The sequence below is a fragment of the Frieseomelitta varia genome, unplaced genomic scaffold, assembly GCF_011392965.1.
Source record: "Frieseomelitta varia isolate USP_RPSP 00005682 unplaced genomic scaffold, Fvar_1.2 scaffold_877, whole genome shotgun sequence".
NCBI classification, from domain to species: domain Eukaryota; kingdom Metazoa; phylum Arthropoda; class Insecta; order Hymenoptera; family Apidae; genus Frieseomelitta; species Frieseomelitta varia.
In genome coordinates this window covers 103,471-111,706 of record NW_025110675.1, presented here as the reverse complement: position 1 = coordinate 111,706, position 8,236 = coordinate 103,471, and positions in this window count along the sequence as shown.

The window sequence follows — 8,236 nt, the reverse complement described above, 5'->3', positions numbered from 1 at the left end:
GGGAAGAAATGGAGCAAAGAATCCAAAGGGAGAATCAAACCAGGGGGTAATAAACACTTGATTCAACACCACTCATCTTCCTCTTGTCTCTTCACACCGGCAGCCAACTCCATTTGACTTTTGCCTCTACTCGATTCCACCGCATTGCACACGCCCCACCCGATGTATACACTCCAGCGAACATCCATGCTACTTCCTTCGTAACCCTGCTTCCTTTTCACCCCCTGCTTTCCCATCGTCATCCTACACCACTCGACTTATTCCTCTTTCTCGCATTTCGTCCCTGTTTATTTCTTTTCTCTCTCCATTTCGCACTTTCCCGTCGTTGCTGCATTTTTCTTTTATTTTTTTCTTTTCTTTTTTTTTTTTGTTTAGTTTTATTTCCTCTGTCTCTCGTCGCAGCAGTCGCGACCACCCTGCGCGTAAAAAGGGTGAGGACAGCGGCGGCTCGATGGTAGCGGCCGAGACCGTTCCTGCTTTTCCCTTTCGATTCGTGCCGGCCCACCCGGTGGTTTTCGGTTTATTTCCCGCTTATCCATTTACATTTGATTTATCCTGGCTGTCGCGCACCGCTTCCAGAGGGTTGACGCCTCGGCTATCGGCGTCGATCGTCGCTCGACGTGGAAACAAACGCGTGAACCGACGCTTTCATTGTCAACCATCCCCTGAAAGGCTTTAGGCTGTTAACGTGAGAGAGGAGAGAAGAGAGCCGTTCTAAGTTTATTGCGTTCTCGGTGGAAGGATATATTTTTAAATTGCTAGATAATTTCGAGATTTCTATTCGCGCTTAATAGAAATAGTATAAATTTCTATTATGAATTATATTTGAAATTTGAATTATAAATAATCGAAATTTGTGTAATTAATAATAAAAATTTGAATTGAATACAGATAATTTCGAGATTTCATTCGCGCTTAATAGAAATTATGAATAATAGAAATTTATATAATTAATAATAAAAATTTAAATTTAATACAGACAATTTCGAAATTTCATTCGCGATTAATATAAATAATATAGATTATATTATAAATAAATAATAGAAAAATTAATAATTAAGTAAAAATAATAATAAGACGAAAATTCATAAATAAATAATAATAATAGTAATAGAAAAATTAATAATTAAATAATAATAATAGTAGAGAAATTAATAATTAAATAAAAATAATAATAATAGAAAAATTAATAATTAAATAAAAATAATAATAGAAAAATTAATAATTAAATAATAATAATAGAAAAATTAATAAAATAATTAATAATAAAAATTTAAGTCGACCGAGAAATCTTAAAAAAAATTATCAACATTTAAAGATACAACAAAGTAATAGAAATTAATAATAAATTTGAACTGAATTTAAATTTAAAATGCTTTACATATTAAAATACTTATATATTAATTGCACGACACAGATATTATATTCATATTATTCATAACGTAGACATAAGCGGCAATAAATAATTTTATGGAATTTTTCAGAATACAAAAGAAGTAACTAATATTTCCAAAAGAAGTAACTAATATTTATACTAGTTATTCCGGCGATGGCAATGCTTATCTTAGAATCCACAGAAAGATAAATGTAAACTCTACAATTTAGCCCTATATTTAATCACAAATTTGACAAAACCCAGCTTGTTCAACTACCAACAGATACAAAAGGAACTTGGAAAATCCATTAAAAGCTGTTCCACTGAAAAAAAAAAAAGGGGGAGAGGATCCATCGATTTTTGTTAGAGCAACACACACACCAAGGAAAAACCGATACGATGAACTGAAGTAACTGAATACTTAACCGCATAATTCGATCAGCCGGAAAGATCGAGCGACCGGTTTAATAATGATCCCCGTTCTGTGGCCGTAATTTCGGGTAGTTTGGTCGTGAGCTTACGATCCGGGGGATGGTTGAGCGTGCGCGAGTAAAGAGGTTAGGGCACGGGGGAGCAATACCATATGCAAAATTAACCTCCATTAAATGCGTTAACTCGGCGACGAGCATGCTCCGATGCGCTTAACCAAAGTACATTACACCGTACTCGATGCGGTCTATAGACAGGGCCGCGCGATTCTCTATATAGGGTGTTAACGAAGAAAACAATCGGAAAAGTGTTCCTGCCAACGTGTATCTGCCAACCGAGGGATGTTGTTACGATTCCTGTTCGATTTGTCAAACCGTGTGAGCATTCTCTTGCACTATAAATAAATAAAATTGACTGACAGCAAATGTTTATTCACTGATTCTCGTTTATTTCGTTGCAATGAATTCTAATTTTATTACATTAGCTTTCTAGCAATTCCTTTCGAAGTTTCTAGCAAAGATTATTGTATTTAGAACAGTATCAAGAATAATTTTTAGGGAATTTTTCAGAATATAAGAGAAGTAACATATTTTCTATAGTAGTTATTCTGGCGATATTGTATTTAGAATAGTATCTAGAGTTGCTTGAGTTCATGTGGAAAATACAAAATTGTTTACTGGCGTTTATGTTAATTTCTCAGAAATTTCGTCCCCTATGATGTTAATTTGAAATATTTATATATGAATCCGTCATCTATTTATTCATATATGTTACAGAAATGCCAATTATCTAATATTAAAACTTTAATTTTAACTTTAATTTTGAACGAATCTTCAGAAATCATAAATGAAGATATTGGTAATATTATTAAATATTTTATCTGATGTAACAGTTGATTTATTAATATTACAATTTATTTATGATGTTCGTTAAATTTTAGATTTTAAATTGAAAATACAATAAATAAATATAAATATAGATTAATACAATAAATTATAGAGAGTTCTAGTTATAGAGAGTCAAGCAGAAAATTAAAAATATATAAAAGTATGTAAAATCTGCAAAGTAGAAATATTCAGTAAATAAAATAAATTTTTATTTGGTATCTAATTATGTCTGAAGAAATATAAAATTATATAAATATTTGCTAGTTCAATTATTAACGAAACTTGATAGGCAACAAGTTGCAAGATATTAGTGGCAAATTTGGTAACAAAACAAATAATCAAACGTTTATCTATTATATTTAACAAATGTGACGTATAAATTAAAAATTTCTATGTTGAAATATAGAAATTTTCAATTTATACGTTGTAATTCTCATCACTTTGTTAACACTGGGAAGAAAATTATTGTGTAAAAAGGCAAGTTCAAGTATCATAAATCAAAGTAGATCAGGAAGAGAGATATTTAAGAGCATCTTTATACGTCCTCTCAAAGCCTGATTTCATTCACTGCATCAAAGGTACCTAAATCTAAAGTACACTACTCATATATGAAGGTTTCAGTGGAAAAGCGATATTGATACATCATGTTCTTTGAAAACCGTATAGCACGGTACATACTCATATTTATGGAAGATTTTCTACCCTAAGTACATGTGAATAATAATGTTTAACCTTCGAACGAATTCACGAATCTCGTGAATTTTGCGCTTTACGATTTTTTCAGAAAATTGCGAACCATGGCGTCATGTAATTTTTTTGCGATTAATGACCTTTAATTCTGAAATTACTTTAGTACCGAAAGGATACTTGCGAAAAACACCTGTTATGCTTGAAAATGACCAGTGTACAATTTATTAATTAATAAAATTATCAAAAATTTATTATCGCAAGTATTATCAAATTATTATCCATTTGTCTTTTGAAATAGACTGACGCTTTATTTCTTAATATGTCCCTTTTCTAATTTTGGAATTATCATTTAAAACTAAATTTTTATCAAAGATTGAAAGGATTAACTCGTGTTTCTCATTTTTCGCAGATTCAAGCAAAAATTACGTTTTATAAATTCTTAGCAGAACATGCTCGTCCTTGACAAAAGTTATTTTAAAATTACCATACGAACGTACTAACGTTATAGTATTTCTAGAAAGATGTATTATAATACGTTTAAATATATTTATTTAATTATACTTCACAGATAAGTATATTTAGATATATTATACATTACACCTACACTTAAACATATTTCATTATTATTTAATATAATATAATAATAAATGTATGATGTATAACATATTATTATTATTTACTATAAATCAGCAAGTACTATATCAATGATCATTACTTTATACATAACAAAATTCCTAATAAAATTTGATGACCTCTGATCAGAGTTACTTTTAAAGTAGCCAATTTTCATGAAATTAAACTATTTATATTAATAACTTCATGAAATTAAATTAAACTATTTATATTAATAACTTCAATTAAACTATTTATATTAATAACTTCAATTAAACTATTTATATGAATAACTTCATGAAATTAAATTAATTATATTAATAACTTCATGAAATCAAATTAATTATATTAATAACTTTAATATTAATACAAATTCATAACACATCATCTGCCTGTAACATTATAATATTGCGCAATGATTTTCAAGTGACTATCAAAAAATGTGTTACAATAATACATAACGTATGCTTTATCTATATTTAGTCTTAGCTCCTTCATTTATTCACATATTTATTAATACACATTTATTTATCCATATATCAACTACTATCTTTTTGTTTTTTATATTCTTGTTTCCTTTACACGTAGCAAAAATTATATTTTATAATTTCTTAATGGCCCAGAACTTACTGCCGAATGTGATCACTTGATACAATGCCAACATCATCAAACAAACAATCAGTATTCGTAATTTCTACGATCTTTGTAGAGATAAAGTAGACTACAAATCTGTCAAAGCATTTGTCATCGTCGAAATGCGCGCGACATGAAGAAGTCTCATTTGAACGTTTATTAACACCCTGTATATGCCATGGCGTCTAATTGGCCATCGCGATCGCCGGGGCAAAATGGCCTTACGCCGCGCATATTTACCCACAGTTCGTTTCGTCCTCGATTTCTTTTCAACGAGACGACAATGCGCGCTCTTAACCCGTTAACCGTCTATGCTGTAATATTATTGAAGAAGCCGATCTACAATTGTATTGTGCGCGACACGATATTACGTTCTGGGGCACGCTCTTCCCTCTTGACCCGTGCCAATCGAAACACAGCTTCTCGAGCATGCCTCTCGTCCCGATCCTCCGATACCCGATGCTTTTCGCTCGAATGCTGGGACAGATTTTGAGAGCGAACGCCAGAAGACACGTGTGACTTCTAATAGTCCAGTGTATTAATTCAGGACTGAGCGTTATCGATATAAAATTTCGAATTTATGTATGAATTTATAATTTATTGATTTACGAATTAATTTGTTATTATGAGTTAATTTATTTATCATCTGTCATGTCGTTTGGATGAAGTTTAACTCAAGAAGCAAGTAACAATTTTTTTGTAATATAATATACATTTGAGTTTTCTAAAATTAGGTAAGTAGAAAATAATAAGTAATAGTGAAGAAATATTATAAATAGAAGTGAATTTTTAGAAGTTTTTTCTTACAGCTGCGATATTAATTTTTTGAAAGTTTAAATTTTATTACGTATTAGAGTATAATCAATATTTTATTTACGTATTAGAGTATAATCAATGATAAAATAGTTTGTTTACCTGTTTAAATAAATATATCTAAAAGTCCATGTTTTTAAAGATAAGTGCATTTTTAATTTGTTATATGTGCCCCATTCAATATTAGACTTTTAGATTTTTCATAACTTTAAGCACCAAGCGTTAAGGAAATAAAATTCGATGAATTGATTGAAAAGAATTGCAAATGAAATATGTTCGTCCTTAATGAATCAAATAACAATGTGTCTACTTGAAAAATAAATTATTTTATTGTTTGTAATTTTGTTTGAAGTGAAAATTATTTGACTTTACAAGGAAACCTGCATGGAACCTTTAGTTCAACAATATTTATATACTTTTATATTTACATTTATATATTTTTATATTACAGTTCCAGTTCCAGTTACAGTTCAACAATATTTATATACTTTTATATTTATATTTATATTTATATATTTTTATATTATATTTGTATTTATTTATTTTTATATTTATGTATATTTTTATATTAGTATAGTTATATTAAAAAAAAGTAAATCTTTATTTTGTATTATTATTTGAAACTATCATTTGAAAATAATTTATTTTTCAAATAAGATATTGAAAATTATTTCCAGTCATTCTTATTCTGAAATAAGAAATATACAAAATGTTCGAAGTACAGTGCTTCTTATAATATTTTGAACGTAAATATTACATAATTTTGTCGAGATTCTTCTCGATTCTGTTCTGAAAACTATGAATTTGTGTAAAATCTGTAGTTTTCAATCACGAAACGAAAACCTAAAGAAGCAAAAAGTTCCCCATCGTTTTATTTTAACAATAATTAACATTTGTTGCCATGTATACAAAACAAAGTAAAGATAAATAAGAAACATTATCTCGATTAATTCGTACACTTTCAAAAATGTTTTCACGTCATACTGAAAAAGATACTAATTAAACAAAGATACTAATTTTTCTCAAAAATTCAAAGTTCAAATTTTTTTATGAACATATTAAAAATCACCATCCTAAAAATTGAAGCCCTAATGAAATTATCATCATTCGAACAACGACAACGTTGTTCACTTACGTACCGTAATTCATTTACACATTTTTCAATTTCAACAAGTGAAAATATTATACATTAGTTTAAAATACGATCACGCTGAGCCGAACGTGTTAAAATTTACGGTGGTGATATCACAAACTCTGGCTCGCACTTGAACGCTTAAAGACGAACATAGTAATGCAAACAGTGTTGAGAGAAATAAAACGAGCGGTCACTTTGCAACGCGGTAAACGCAATTAACGACAGCACGCAGAGGCTTTCCTTCCCCTTGTCCTTCGCATTCCGCCGGGCTACAGAGCCTAAAGGGCCGTCGACGTCGAATACTAGATACTTATTAAATTGTGTCATCCAGGAATAAGGGCTAACACGCTGCATCCAATTTGTGCCGCTTAATTAATTCCCTCCAATTTATTCCAGCCGGCCAATAAAGAAACCAGGACCCCGCCGCGTCGGTCAACGAGCGCCGATGGCGAGCGCAATATTGTCCCTAATGAAATCTTCGTTAATCGCGTCTCCGTCAAGTTTTCCAATGTACGATGGCCGGCACGATGTCGTTCCAATTGCCCGCTCCACGAATTTTACGTAGTTGGTTAGACTCGTCGAGCGTAGACTAGACGCGGTTAGTCAGTAGGCGAGCTTGATTTTTCAAGCGATTTTTCTATCGTGGAAACGACATCAAAGCCAGAACGATCCTGAGCTTTGCGTTTCAAGTGACAGGATAGTGAAAACAATCATCGAAATATTTTGCGAGCGATGCGTGGCAGTTGACAGGATTGCGGAATTTTATGCGTTTTAAAATTTTCGTGAGTATTAATCAAAGAAGCAAACTATAAGTGAAAGTTTGTTTCATCTAACAAAATTTTTTTTCTTTTGTTTTCTTTTTCTTTTTGTGCAAAAAATTGCGTACAAAATGTATAGAAAACAATTACTGTAATTCAAGTTATTTACCTTGTTATTTACTATAATTTGAATTAATTTGTTACTATATTATTTACTATTTAAAATATTACTTTTTTACTTACTATTTGTTACTATATTATTTGCTATTTAAAATATTACTTATTTACTATTTATTACTATATTATTTACTATTTAAAATATTATTTACCAATCCTGCACTATATGTAGTTTGGTTTCTGAGATATTTGAGAGATGCTACATGAAGATAATTCAGAATTTTAACTCTTCTCAATTGATTGTGAGTTTTTATCATTTTCTTTCTAATAATATGACTACAGATTAGAAACTTTTGTATTTACTCTTGAATTTGTAAAATTTACATTAAAAATAACATTTTCTTCATTACCAATTTTGTCACTTGTAACGTTTATGCAATTTTATATTTCTATGAACACAACTAAAGAAATCGATTCCAAATAGAGATTTCTTTTATTAATTAAATATATTAATAAGTACTTTATTTTCCAGAATTTATATATCTATTCTGACAAATGTTATATAGACTTATAATAAGAATTTTACTTATTTATAAAAGAAAGAGATTATTAGTTAATAATTAGCTATTTCTTGCAACTTAAAATTTGAAAACGATTATGTGTACAAATAAATTACTACAAATATGTATGTCGTTTGATATTTCTGTAATTGTGGTTTAATATGGAATAATGTTATAGTGTGTATAAAATAAAATATTCAAAGTATAATATACCAGTAATAATAAAA